This window comes from Giraffa tippelskirchi, chromosome 4 (assembly GCF_054371585.1).
Source record: "Giraffa tippelskirchi isolate mGirTip1 chromosome 4, T2T-mGirTip1v1.2.pri, whole genome shotgun sequence".
NCBI lineage: Eukaryota > Metazoa > Chordata > Mammalia > Artiodactyla > Giraffidae > Giraffa > Giraffa tippelskirchi.
The window spans coordinates 66,598,664-66,613,856 of NC_137278.1; the positions used below are offsets into that span (position 1 = coordinate 66,598,664).

At 43.0% G+C, this 15,193-nt stretch overlaps 1 long non-coding RNA gene and 1 pseudogene across 1 annotated transcript in view; both read left to right on the forward strand.

Annotated features, from left to right (window-relative positions):
• The window catches only part of LOC145545350 (uncharacterized), a 439,405-nt gene that overhangs the window by 113,098 nt on the left and 311,114 nt on the right, over positions 1 to 15,193 (forward strand). The window lies entirely within an intron of this gene.
• Positions 1,216 to 2,714, forward strand: LOC145544507 (E3 ubiquitin-protein ligase RNF185-like; annotated as a pseudogene).

The window sequence follows — 15,193 nt, forward strand, 5'->3', positions numbered from 1 at the left end:
TTTGTCTATTACTTTGAACCATTAGTCATTAATTGGACTCGCCTCTTCAGCCCCTTCCCAACTGATACTCCTGAGAGTAGAGCTCTGTGAGGGGTGACCTCCTGTAGCAATTCGTTGAGCAGAAAACATGGTGGGCTTCCCTACTGGAGGAGAGCTTCAGTGCCCACCACACCTCAGGTACCTCACCTCAGTCCAGTTCTAGATTTACTGTGTCCATAGGTTTTCTTCTTCCTGTTTATTATGGCTGTGGTCACAAAGATCTGAAAAAGGGCAGTAGAAGATGAACCAGTTGAGATGGGCAGTGGTGGGTGTAATAAAGCCTCTCATGCTATGCTGAGGAACTTGACTTTCAATTTGTAGGTGAAAGGGAGCCGGTGAAGAGTTCTGCTTGCAAGATGGCAGATGCATTGCTGAGGGGCCAGTATGAACTTGGGAAACTGCTTGGCCTTGAATCCAGGCTTTACCATTTACTATGGTGTGACCTTGGCAAGTCACTTAGCCTTCCTGTGCCTTTATAAATAGTACCTCTTCCCTAAGGTTTGCTGTGAATATTAAACAAGAAAATACATGGAATTAGGCTTCCCAAGTGGCGTGAGTGGTAAAGAATCTGCCTGCCAATGCAGGAGATATAAGAGACCCAGGTTTGATCCCTGAGTCAGGAATATCCTCTGCAGAAGGTCATGGCAACCCATTCCAGTATTCTTGCCTAGAGAATCCCATGGATAGAGGAGCCTGGAAGGCTATAGTCCATGGAGCCCCAAAGAATCAGACATGATTGAGCACACACACAGGGATACACAGGATACATGGAATGAACTAGAATCCTGTCTAGCTCATAAGTGCTCAGTAAATATTAGGATCAGCATGCTTTATATACTCATGCATGTTCTTCAGTAGTGTGTATAGAGAGTCGTATATGAACACAATTTAATCCTTGTGATAACATGGGGACAGGCTGGGCCAGGGTTATGTTGCATAACTCCAGGGCCCTCTGAACAAGTAAATGATCTAAGCAGGCCTCGTGCTAAGGCCATTTGGCTCCAATACTTTTTCTATGGCATCACTGTTGCCCTAGCAACAATAAGACCTTCTCTCCTCAACGATAGCTCTAAATATTTCTGAATGATGGCATGTTCTGGCTTTTTTTTAAAGATAAATACATTAGGAGACCGTAGGGATTATATCAAAGCAAAGATTTCTTTTCAGCACCTAAGGATGGGTACTAGTCATTCAAAAGTTTTCAAGAGAGAGGCAAAGGCAAAGGTATGCATATATATATATATATCCCCAGCTCCTGTTAAAATTACCTTGAATTTTGGAAGATTTTGTTCACGTTTCAGACCTCCTTTCCCTGAGGTGCTATTCTGGATGGTCAAGTGATGAGCAGGAGGTTTCAAAAGAAAGAATGGTATGTTTCAGGTGTGCTGCTTAATGATGTTCAAAAGAAGCTATTGTAGGTGATTGGAATGTGAACCCACGGGCAGGGTGCGTTTTAATTTCCATTTAAAGTGGGGAGCAAGCCTGTGGGGAGCCAGCCTGACCTCATTTAACTGGCAAAAGGTAGGTATGTGCATAGCTAATAATGAAAGTATCTTCCATCTGTAAAGGGTTTTATGCTTTGAAAATTTCTTTGACACACTTTATTATATTTTGATCCTTCCAATAGTTCCAGGGAGGCCAGAATTATTCTCTTTTTGGATACATGGAAAATGAGACTCAGAAAAATGCAGCAATGAGCCCAGTGTCACCAGGTTGCCCAAGATCACATGGACAAAACTGAAGCTCCAGAGGTCATGTCTGGTGCTGTTTCTCTTACAGTGAATCCACCCACGAGATAAGGTGGAATTCCCCCTTTTAAAGTCAAAATTAAATCATTATTATACTAGATATCACTTCTGACTGCACTGTGAATTCATGGCCCAGACAAGCAAAACACTTCATTTCTCTGGATCTTAAAATACTCTTTTGAAGAATCTCAGAGGAGCCTGAATTTCCCCCATATGTTAAAACTGTGTGATTCGGGCTCTGCTTCCGTTAACCATAGTCTTTGTTGGTTGGGATCTGAGGTTTGGCTGGACAGACTAATCCAGGATTTCTCTGGGGAGAAATGCCACTCCAAGCTTGCTGACAGCCAAGGAAGGCGAGCAAGGGGTCCTTGGCCTATGCGTCCCCTGAGAACTTGAGTGTTGGGGGCCCAGGGGCAGCAGCAATGGTGCTGGTGAGAGCGGAGGTCAGGACAGCACTTTTGAGTGCAGCATCTGTCTGGACACAGCCATGGAGGCCACCGTCAGTCTGGACGGTCTTCTCTTCTGTTGGCCGTGTTTACATCAGTGACTGGAGACAAGACCTAACAGACAGCTGTGTCCCACTGGCAAAGCTGGCATTGGCCGCAACAAAGTCATCCTGTTCCACAGCAGGGGCAGCACTGGGCAGCAGGCCCTCTGAGAGCAGACCCCTCCTCGCTCTCAAGGACAGAGGCCAGAGCCGGAGAACAGAAAGGGATTCAAGGGTGTGGATTTGGAGATGGTGGTTTCCAGATATATTTTGAAGTTGGGGTCTTTCCCTGTGGCTTGTTTGCCACAGCATTGACCATGAATGATGGGTGGCCTCCTGCAGCTGTCCTGGGAATGCCCCAGTACGTGGATAAGCAGTTTCTGTTATGCTGCTTCCTCTTTGCAGCACCGGTGATCATGTTCCGGTTATTGATTGCCTGATGCTGGGCTCCTGGCCCACATCCACGGCAGGGCCTCTGGACTGGTGATACTTCACCCCTTGATGTTTTGCTTCCTGGCTAATCCTGACCCTTGGAAACAGTAGGGTTGGTGACATGTCAAGGAGTCTTGCTTCACCATCAGAGTTTTGGGACTTAAGACCAATTGAGGACCCTGGAGTATGGCCACTGACCCTTCTGTAATCTCAGGCCTTAGCACTGAGTCGTCCTTTACCAGTTATACAGTGAAATCCCATTCCAGTGGGCTCAGCAGGTCTTGACTCTGCACAGGGAAGAGGCAGGAGGAGAACTGTCAGTACAATTTCACCTGAAGTTAATATTACATAAACTAAGGGATGAACCAAATATGGTAACTTCCTTCCATCTCTTTATCGCTTGGTGAGTGGCCTCTGAAGTCAATTGTTGTTCGGTCGCTAAGTCATGTCTGACTCTTTGTGACCCCATGGACTGTAGCACACCCGGCTCCTCTGTCCTTCACCATCTCCTGGAGTTTGCTCAAACTTATGACTGTTGATTTAGTGATGCCATCCAACTATCTCATTCTCTGTTGCCCACTTATCCTCCTGCCCTCAATCTTTCCCAGCTTCAGAGTCTTTTCCAGTGAGTCAGCTCTTCCCATCAGGTGGCCAAAGGATTGTGGCACTCCTCATACAGAGGTTCCCCTTCCAGATCCTAGTGCTGTTCTGTCTTATTTCCTCCTCCTCCTCCTCAGAAGAGATGCAAGAAATTGCTGTTCTGTTAAGATCATAATTACAGCAGCTGGAGCTGGAGTCGAGTCATGAACTCACCAAAGACCTAAAGATCTTTCATTGCCTCTGGGCCATGCTCAGTGTCTTTGGCTCCAGAATTGTTTGAATGACCTCCTGATTTCCTGGCATAGGTTATCCCCAGAGACATGTGGTTGCCCATCAGCTTTCCCCCCAGAACTATGCACACCTGCCTCCTGCCTGAGGACATCAATGTAGGTGACTGCCCAGGTCAGAACCGACTGTGTGTTAGGAAAGACCTTCTGTCTGGACTTAGGTGGGATTCTGAGCTTGGATGCAGGAATGACTGAGCAAGCAGCCCATCCCCAAGGCTGCAGAAGCTCCTGGTGTATTCCTTTTCCAAAGGAAAATGGGGGACTTGTCAAGTCATCCCAACAGCATATGGAAGACCACCCTCCTCAGAAGTCAAATTGTCCTTAATGAAGAGGGAGGGACAGGAGAGACCTGCGCATAACTCTGATTTTTGTATGGCTCCAAGAACCCCAATTGTGTGCTGAAACCAGGGAAACACACGACTCTAGAGCAGGCAGCCCCTGGTGGTTTGTAAAGCCAGGTGCAGAGCCTGGGAGCCTCAGCACGAGGATAGAATATATTCTTCCTGTGGAAGTTCTCCCCTGGAAACTTCCATGGAAGTTTTTCTTGTCAAACCCTTGATTTGATTTTCAACTTCACAAACTTAGGGCTTCCCTGGTTGCTCAGATGGTAAAGCATCTGCCTGCAGTGCAGGAGACCCAGGTTCGATTACTGCATTGGGAAGGTCCCCTGGAGAAGGGAATGGCAATCCACTCCAGTATTCTTGTCTGGAGAATCTCATGGACAGAGGAGCCTGGCAGGCTACAGTCCATGCGGTCACAAAGAGTCAGACACGACTGAGTAACTAACACTTTCACTTTTCACAAGCTTGCAGAGTGAAGTGGGTTAAAAAGAGTAAAAACAAATATTGCATATTAAAGTGTGACTTTCCAGGTGGTGCAGCGTGGTGGTGCAGTGTTAAAGACTCTACCTGCCAATGCAGGAGAAAGGAGATGTGGGTTTGGTCCCTGGGTCAGGAAGATTCCCTGGAGAAGGAAATTGCAACCCACTCCAGTATTCTTGCCAGGGAAATCCCGTGGACAAAGGAGCATGGCAGGCTACAGGCCATGGTGTCCCAAAGAGTTGGACATGATGGAACACAAACACATACATATTAATGCATATATATGGAGTCTAGAAAAATGGTATTGATGAATCTAACTGCAGGGAAGGGATGGAGACAAGATGTAGAAAATGGACTTGTGAATACAGTGGGGGCAGGGTAGAGTGGGACAAACGGAGAAAATAGGATCAACATATATACACTATGCTATGCTATGCTAAGTCGCTTCAGTCGTGTCCGACTCTTAGCGACCCCATGGACTGCAGCCTACCAGGCTCCTCCATCCATGGGATTTTCTAGGCAAGAGTACTGGAGTGGGGTGCCATTGCCTTCTCCGATATATATACACTACCAGGTGTAAAATAGACAGTTGCTGAGTTGCTAAATAACACAGGGACCCCAGCACAGTACTCTGTGATGACCTACAGGGGTGGGAATGGGTGGGGGGAAGGAGGCTGAATAAGGAGGTGATATATATATAATTATGGCTGATTTGTATTGTATGGCAGAAACCAACACGACATTGTAAAGCAATTTTCTTCCAATTAAAAAAAAACAACAAAAACAATATTGTAACAAATTCAATAAAGACTTTAAAAATGGTACACATCAAAAAAATTTTTTTTTAATTGTATGATTCTCTCAGTCATTTGGTTTCTGGAACACTAGGTTATGTGCTTCCTTACTTAACTTCCAGGAAGGACAAGGGCATTTTATTTTGCTTCCTAGGAATGGCTGACTATTTTGTATTTTGTAAGCATATCTAAAAAATCTTAAACATGTTTTCTTTTATCCCATGGTTTGTGGGGGGAGATTAACTCAACTAATGAGGTCCATCTTTTCCCCGAATAATGTGAGTAAACTAAAGTTACGGTGCTATTAAAAATGCATTCAAATTGATTGGCAGAGATGCCTGTAGGTATAAAGAACTGAAGGAAAATTGGAAAGATGGAAGGAAGGAAGAAAGAAAAAACAGACTGTCCTGGTAGAAGTTATAAAATGCAAAATATATGTATTAGAACAGAAAAAGGCATCAACAAAGTACAGCAGCAGAGAGTAGTAGGGAAACCTTTAAAATCCACGATTCTAGCCTCTTCTCTTTATAGGCATGGACCACATACTCAGAGAAATTAGATAACTTACCCAGAGTTTATGGTGGACAATGGCAGTGCCAGGACTGCGGAAAATCAGGAGCCAATTTTTGAATGCTCATTATGCCAAGGGCTTAAAAAATGTTCTCTTCCAGTGTGATGACTTGAATTGTAACCTCCTCCCCCAATTCACAGGTTCAAGTCCTAAGCCATAATACTCCAGAATGTACTGACTTTATTTGGAGATAGAGTTTTTATAGAAATAATCAAGTTAAAATAAGCAATAGGGTCCTAATCCAGTATGATTGGTGTTCTTATGAAAAGGAGTAATTTGGACACAGATATGGAGAGAACACCATAAGAACTTGAAGATGGCCACCTACAAGCCAAGGGGAAGGGCCTGGAACAGAGCCTTCCCTCACAGCTCTTAGAAGGAACCAAGCCTGCTAATCCCTTGACCTTAGATTTTAGTCTCCAGAACTGTGGGACAATGTTTTTGTTTTTTAAGCTACCCAATTTGTGATACTTTTTAATGACAGCTCTAGAAAATGATTGATCCCAGGACTTCCCTGATGGCTCAGTGGTAAAGAATCTGCCTGCCAATGCAGGAGACGCCAGAGATGCAGGTTCGATCCTTGGGTCAGCAAGATCCCCCAGAGTAGGAAATGACAACCCGCTCCAGTATTCTTGCCTGGAAAATTCCATGAACAGAGGAGCCTGGTGGGCTGTAGTCCATGGGGTCACAAAGAGCTGGACATGACTGAGCATGCATGCACACACATCCTGAATGGTGTTAACCTGGGGATTTGGGATCACAGTCTAGGTGAGTCAGATCTGGAGGTCCTACCTCTTCTGTTATGTGAGGTGGCTCCTCTGGGAGGGTGAGTTACAACGCAAATGGGTCTCCTGTGTCCCTCCTTTGTCCCATAGTGTTTCTGCATGAAACTGCCCATTAAAAACCTCATAGCATTTAGTGACCATTCAACTTCCTTCACAGTCGAGTTATATCGTCTTCCTTTCTTTTAAAGAGAGGGTTTTTTCATCAAGTGTTGCAGCTGTGAAAATAGGTAGGCCTTGGATAGAGAGAGCTAAGCCCTCAGCTTTAGCAGTTGGAGAATTTAAACACTTCACACTCTCCAGTGGTTCATTTCACTTTGAACCCAAATGCCTACAGCTACAACTAGAAATAGTATAATCAGTCAAGTGTCAGGTCACGTCCTGCAGAAGTTAAGATGCAGCACTTCTTTTCAACAGCAGAAAGCCCACTGTGAATGGGGCTCAAATGTGAGGTTAGGAGGCCTGCCGGAGTGATATTAAACAGTGTTAAAAGCAGTTTCGGTGCAGGAGATGTGTGTCTGTACCTAGGTGGTTCCACTTCTGGAAACAGAGTTCTAACAAATAGTTTCTCTCAATGGTAGTGCATAAGCTCTGGTAGATTTCTAAACTGAGGTAACGATTTTATTGAAAAATTATGTTTTATAGAATCGTGTTTTGTTTTAATGTATTTGAAATTTTTTTTTGTTTTGAAATGTCTTAATTTCAGCTTTCTAGCTGTGAAATGTGGTAAAAGCTCCTTTATGGGATTGTTGTGAGGGTGAAATGAGATGTGTGTTGGGAGGTTTGGGAAGGTTGAAAGCCCAACTCTAAACTAAGGGGAAGTTGTAACCAGACTGTAAGTTTATCCAGGTAAACATTAAAACAGCCATAGAATTCATTGATTCAAAGTTATAGCAAAACTTCCTTCCTCCTAATTTTGAGTCTGGACTGAGTGTACTTGTGTATGGCATGTTTTGACCCTTTGGGGAAAAAGTGAATTTAAGATCTTGATAATATTAACTGGTATCAACTCATAGTTGATAAATAACTTAAAGCTACATCTAAAGGTTTTCTATTTGTCTTTGTGTTCCTGGCTCTAATGAATCAGGCATGATTTGCCCTGGTCACTGTCCAAAGTTTGAGTGAAAAAAAAAAAACGGTTAAGAAGGCAACTGTCTATGTCATACCCACAGTGCCAAACCCAGCCACATAGCACAGTGTGTTCTTTCTTCCAAGCCACCTGGATGGGTTTATGGGAGTCTGGAGGAAAGAAGAGAGAGGTTGTACGAGATTTGGAGAAACTTGATGGGAGGAGGTGACAGAAGGTGCCTGCCAAAGTAGGGGTGTGGGATCAAAGTATATGGTGGTGGTTGAGACTGGCTCTGGAGATAAGCTTTCTGGGTTTAACTCTAAGCCTTGGTCTCCTCGTCCCTAAAATGGGAATGACAGAAGTGTGCTGATGAAATGAGTTACCTTTGTAAGCCTTGAGGCCATTCTCACTGTGCTCACTGCTGGCTTTCCTTACTCTCTTCTAGTGATGATCTGTTTGTATGTCCTCTCCCCCATTAGGCTCTGAGCTCCTTGAGGAGCCTCCTGGATTCTTCTTCATCTTTTTATCTTCTTACATAAATATTGTTGAGTGGATGAGCTATCAGAGCTCTGGAGTATTGTTCACCTTCACTCGCAGCCTCAGCTGACATTCCCACCATTGAGGATAAGGTGGAACTAAGTTAGAGGGGATTTGTTCAGTCAGAAAATTGCAGAGGTTAGAATGGATAATGGCTTACATTTTTGAAACTCTATAATTCTCGATGTAGACAAGACATACAAATATAACAGATCATGGATAGCACCTCAGTGTCAGGTGCAATTGTTTTAAAAGTTAAGGCTCAATGGTGGGTAGGAACTATAGTTAATATCTTGTAATAACCTATAATGGAAAAGAATCTGAAAAAGAATACATATATATAACTGAGGGTCAAAAGAGGCATTGAAGGTTTGTTACTATTTAGAGAGTGTAGCAAGTGTCTGCTTAGAACAAAGTGGCTGAATATAAAATTTGTCTTCAAGGAGCAGCATCAAGGGTAAGGTCATTCTTTTATGATATTGAACAGTTCATTTGTCATTATGGTCCTATGCTGTCCTGCCTGTGTCTTTCTTTCCGGCCTCGAGTGGCCTTGCTTTTGTCTCCATCCCATCCTTCCTCTCTTCTCGTGTTAGGGGTGTTGGTGTCATGCCGGTATTGTCATAAGGGAAGGACCACTTGTCCTGATACTTCCCAGCTTTCACTCTTTCCTTATCTCACATTGATCAAAGCAAAGTAAGCACTCAATAGATGTTGGTCCAATTTAGTTCCTGTCTCCCTCTCTTCTGCCCTCTCTTTTCCCCAAAGCCAAACAGGCCGAAACCAGACACATGTAGCTTTGAGGCTGATGCAATTCAACACATTTTCTAGGGTCAGAAATGAATTATTAGATTAGCTCATGTGCTGTGAGTAATAGTAAATAAGCATATAATTCAGTGGGTTTTATACCCACAGTGGATTTACATTTTCCCAGTTCTCAGTTTTGAAGTCTTATTGATCTGTAAAAGGAAACATAGGGCTATTATCATAAATCCCCTAGAACACAAGGGTCCTGCAGATAGATTCAATGGCATGAGCTTGCGTGCTGTGAACTGTTGTAGGGGAGCTGGACTTGGAAGTGGAGGGGTGGGCTGTTCTGTGGGGACAGTTTCCTCTTCTGCTGTCATTATTGGATCCACCAAGAAGTGGTGAAGCTCATGATCTATGTATTTCTGTGTCTGTCTCCTCATTCCTTGTTCATGTAGGATTTATGAAAATGGTTTATTGGAGGGTAGAGTCTGATTGTCCTTTAGAAATTATATTTTTAAAATTTCTTGTATGACTTGACTTTTTGCAGAAAGATTTATAAACTTAAAATTTAAATGGTGTGTGTGTGTGTGTGTGGTGTGTGTATGTTGGCAGTGTGTACTATGAAGGGCCTAGGAATGGTTTAGAACCAGCTGGGCCAGTTCTACATTCAAGAGAAAAACAAGAAAAGAACCATTTACTCTATTAAGGAAAAGAATCTGAAAAAGAATGCGCACACACACACACACACATAAGGAAAGAAGGAAGTGTTAGTTGCTCAGTTGTGTCTGACTCTTTGTGACCTTATGGACTGTAGCCCATTAGGCTCCTCTGTCCATGGAATTCTCCAGGCAAGAATACTGGAGTGGGTTGCCATTCCCTTCTGCAGGGGATTTTCCTGACCCAGGGATTGAACCCAGGTCTCCTGCATTGCAGGCAGATTCTTTACTGTCTGAGTCACCAGGGAAATGTGTGTGTGTGTATATTAGGGGTCGAAAGGGGCATTGAAGGGTCAATGGGGCATTGAAGGTTTGTTGCTATTTAGAGGTGGAGAAGGCTCTTGAGAGTCCCTTGGACTGCAAGGAGATCCAACCAGTCCATCCTAAAGGAGATCAGTCCTGAGTGTTCATTGGAAGGACTGATGTTGAAGCTGAAACTCCAATACTTTGGCCACCTGATGTGAAGAGCTGACTCATTGGAAAAGACCCTGGTGCTGGGAAAGATTGAAGGCAGGAGGAGAAGGGGACTACAGAGGATGAGATGGTTGGATGGCATCACCGACTCAATGGACATGAGTTTGAGTAAACTCCATGAGTTGGTGATGGACAGGGAGGCCTGGCGTGCTGCAGTCCATGGGGTCACAAAGACTCAGTCACGACTGAGTGACTGAACTGAACTGAGAGGGTGTAGCAAGTATCTACTTAGAACAAAGTGGTTGAATATAAAATTTGCCTTCCAGGAGAAACATCAAGGGTAAGGTCATTTTTTACAGATATTGAGCAGCAGTTGGGAAGGGCAGTTGGGAAACCTGTGTTCTACCTCTTTGGCTCTGTTCAGTGGAGCACATGGCCTGCTTCTTTGGTGCACCGTGTCTAGTGGATTAGGTTGTAGGCATTTTCTTATTCTGCCTTGTGAACAAGCTCCCTTGGAGGCAGAGCTGTGCTAAGCAGTACTTCCTCAGCTGTGTGCGTTCTTGCACAAAGAAGGGACCATGAATATCACTTGCATATATGAGTGGACATAACACTGATGCACAGTACAACTCCATATAAGGCAGCAATCAGTCTTTAAGCTGAAGAAATGTTTTTTTTATAAGATATATTAATAGAAAGTATTCATAAAGCAGCATTTCCCAAAGTGAGTTCCACAGAAGACCAGTCTCCCTCCCCTAAAAATGCACAAAAAGGGTGGGTTTGGAGCTCTATGGTTTAATATATTTGGGAAATGGTTGTGAACTAGATCCTCCTTTTGGAAATTCACGATGTAGACTAACTCGTCACAGGCTCTGAGAAGTCCTACAGTAAAGACTCTCATCTAACTTTGATTAGTGTTTCTCAAACATAGTTTACTTTGGAATAGTTCTTTTTTGCATAATCTCAATTAACATCCTGGATAATGATGTTCCTTGTAACATGCTTTTGAAAGTGCTGAAGTACAAGCCTTAGGCCTAGCAAGGAGGGGGATTATTTTGAATTGTACTGATTTGAATTGTACTGATGCCAAAATTATTTTCTTCCTGTCAAAATATAGAGAGGTCTACAAAATGCCTTGTACTCAGTACTACACAGAAGGCAATATTTTACAGTAGGTATTGTTGCCAAATGAGCATTAGGGAAGTGATGCATCTCAGGGTTTCTGCAGTGGTACTGAATCTATGCAAAAGCAAATGAAACAAGAATTGCTTTGAGTTACAGAGCTCTGGTACTGACTGAACTCTGAGCTGTTGCATAAATAGAATCTGAGGCTTCTCTGCAGCCACTCAACTAGTATTTACTAATTACCTACTAGTCTCCAACCCTCTGCTGAGCTCTGATGATGCAACTGAGAAAGGCTCAGTTCTTGTGGACTAGTGAGGAAGACCTGAAAGGACACAGGCAAAATCATCGTACCGTAAGGCACCCTGTGAACAGGGAAGCCTAGTGGGTCATTATCTGCAAAGGAGAAACCCCTAGTCAAACCTCACTGGGGCAGCAGAGTTTGTCATAAGAAGGTGGCAGGCGTGTAGAGGTGTGACGGATGGAGCGGGCATTGGGAAGAGCATCATGGACAGAGGCAATGGCCTGTGCAAAGCCTGGGAGGAGAGCCAATACGGCACGCTTGGAGAACTTAGAGTAGATGAGTGGGGCTAGAATGCTGTGTTTGAGGAGCACGACTGACTGGTAGACAGAGTGCTGCACATGTTACTGCTGGATCATGAGGGGCCCTGACCACCATGTTGATGAGTGTTCTTTATCTTTGTGATTAGTTCAAGGGACTGGTCCAAAGAGGTGAGCATCCTGTGGGGACATCCTGGCATGTAAATCGAACAGCTGAGAAATAGGTGGAACTGGATCAGTGGATGACGTAGGACGAGACAATAAGACAAAGATCTGGGTAAGAGTCTCTCCCCTAACCCACCCATCTATGGATTTCATTGACATTCTAGTGAGCAGAAATGAGCAGTTAGGCCAGAAACCCCCGAGAGCCATGCATAGTATTGGATGCTTGGTGGTTTATGTGAGTTCACACCTCTTTCTGTGGCCATATTATTTGTTAGCATTCTGTGTGTTATTTATTACAGAGTCTGCATTAATGAATTCTCAGCTAATCTTTCTTGTTTATCTCCTCATTTATTCTACAAGTGTTTACTGAGCGTCTGGCAGGGCCAGGTGCTGAGGATATAATACATGGCAAAACAGTTACAGTCTGCCCTACAGTCTAGAGTGGGAGGCTGACGTTACTCAACGAATCTTAGTAATAAACATAAAACCACAATTGTGATAAGTGCCAGGAAGGAGAAGCACATGGCAGTGTGAGATCAGAGTCTTCAGCATCAGGAAAGCCTTCCTTGACAAGGCAGGCTATAGGCTGACAACTGAAGAATGAACAGAAGTTAACTAAGTATACAGGAGGGGGGAGCAAATAGCACCTGTAGGAGGAGCTTGGTGCATTCAAGCAACTGAAGGGAGTGTGGCCGGAGCCTGGGGAGTAACGGGTGGTGGTGGTGCAGTAGAGGCTGGGAGTTAGAGGAGTCCAGTCTCTGTGGAGCCTCAGAGTTGTGGTAAGGAATTTGCTTTTGTTCTAAGAGCAATGCACAAGCTTTGAACACTTTTAAACAGGAGGTTACATCGTCAGATTTCTGTTTTATTTTTCTTTGAATGCCAAGTATCTTCTGTTTCCTTCTATTATCATCATAATCTTTGTTTGCATCAAGATACATAGCAATGACAGCAGGTTTCTTTTTAAGCTTTCTATTAAATATTAAATATCTTTCCCCATTTTTATTTTACATTACTCTGCTGAGAAAAAAATTAAAACAAGTTACCTGAAGCCCGGACGCACTTCCATGATTAGCTGGGCTATGTAAAAGTTGGTGACTTTGTTCTTCCTGCTGTGTGAATATGTCCAGGCTCTAGAAAGATGCGATCAGATTATAATTATTTTTGAAAAGTTTGCTACAAAATGGATGACATGTTAGAAGCCAGGTTTCAAGGTAAGGATGAAGGTAAGAGAGCGATATTTTCTTTCAGAAACAAAATTTCTGAAGAGTGCCAGTCCAAAATTGGTTAGAGAAAGGGTAGAATCTCAACATGAACTTCAAACTACTGTCTCTGTGAAGGGATAGTAGTGCCTTGCCAAAGCACAGTATGGTCAAGGAGGGGGTCCGCTAAGTTTGATTGTTCCCAACTGTCTTAGCTGGGGAATGGAGGAGTTTATTGCCCAGTGGGTGTCAAATGGTTTGAAGCTTGATTGGTACTGAATTCTCTAAGAAGTTTCTTCTCAGATTTGTGATTTGAGAAGGTTATGCTGGTTACATCATGGAGAATATATTAGAGGGAGCGAGAATGGATCAGAGTGTGTAGATCTGGTTATTGTGAAAATCCAGGCTAAAGATGGTGATACCTTGGACTAAAGTGGTGGCTGTGGAGGTGGAAAGAATTAAAGCCTTCAAGAGCCATTTAGGGAGTAACATTTATGGTCATGGTGATGCATTGTGTGTAGAGCAGGGAGAGAGAATAGGTCTCCTAGACTTTGTGCAACTAAGGTAGAGATTTTAGAGAAACGATTGTACGATCAGTTTTAGTTACATGGATATGGAGCTGAGAAAAGAGTTCTAGAGATTGAGATGTAATTTGAGAGCATTGGTGTTTGAAGAGTGATTGGTTCTGTGGTACATGTGAAGAGTGTTTGGAAGAGACTGAAGACAGGAGGAATCAAGCTGAGGAAAGACTTGAGGGGACCCAGTCTTCAGAGGAGCCTTAGAAGGACCAGCCAGAGACGTAAGAGAAAAATCAGAAACATGAAGTATGAAAGAAAAGGGAAGTGATTATTTAAAAACAAAAGATGTGGTCATCAGTGTTGATTTGCCACAGAAACATCAAATATGATGAGGAATAAAAATGAAAATTGGATCTAGTAACATGGAGGTGATTGTTGACCTTAATGAGAATTGTTTTTTTAGAGAGGGAGGGCAAGGGTCTGAATGGAACATCTTTTATGCTACCAGTCATAAGGATTTCCTCATGATTCTGGGTATTTTTGCTATAAGCGTCTTTGCTGTAGACATCTTTGCCACAAGCATTTTTGCCATATAACTTATTGTCTGTAAGGCAATTTTGCTGTGAAAGATAAAGTAACTGGCTGAGAGTCTGGTTTGACAGTTTGGTTGCAACTGTTTGGAATGTGTTAGCATGTCTTTGGTTAGAGACATTATTGATGGCTTTATTGAGCTGACAGAGAGTTGAACCCACATTTCCCATAGAACTTTGGAACATCTACCAATGGACATGTGACAATATGCCAAGAACAAATAATGGGATAGAAGCTTTCACAACATGACACAAACTTCAATTACCAATATGCATCCTAGTATTTGGAAATCGAGACTCCTCTTGATGAATAAAAAGAGTGTGATGCTGAATGAAGAGATGAATCAACAAGCAAAAAAAATAAAAGATTTTGAAGATTTTACTATCAATAAAAGATTTTGAAGACAAGTGCTTAGGTACAACTCACAAAATAAAATCAGTTATTTTCACAATATTGTTATGAATCTACATGTTTTAAGTGTATTCAAATATTTTGTGTTTTGCAACAAATTCTTTTTAGTTTTCTTGTTCCTTTCTCATGTTTCATTATTTCCATTTTAATGTCCCTCTTTTTTCATTATTTTAACTTTTATGGCAAAATTGCCTTATGGCTAATTAGTTATGTGATGAAAATGTTTGCTGCAAAATATACTTGCATCAGAGATCTTTAGGGCAAAGAAACTTACTTAAAATAAGTTTAGTGAAAATATTGGACACGTCCTTATACTGCAGTCTGCTGCTGCTGCTGCTGCTGAGTCGCGTCAGTCGTGTCCGACTCTGTGCGACCCCATAGACGGCAGCCCACCAGGCTCCACGTACTGCAGTCTAGAGGCAAGTAAACTGGATGGACTCAGTAGCTGTGTGTATTCCCAGGCCTGATACTCTGAGTGTAAGGTAAACAGTATCCTTTATACAGTGGTATGGAAATAAGCCCTTTCCTCTGGACTACATGTTGAACACACACACACACACATACTGAATGTGCTTTATTTAA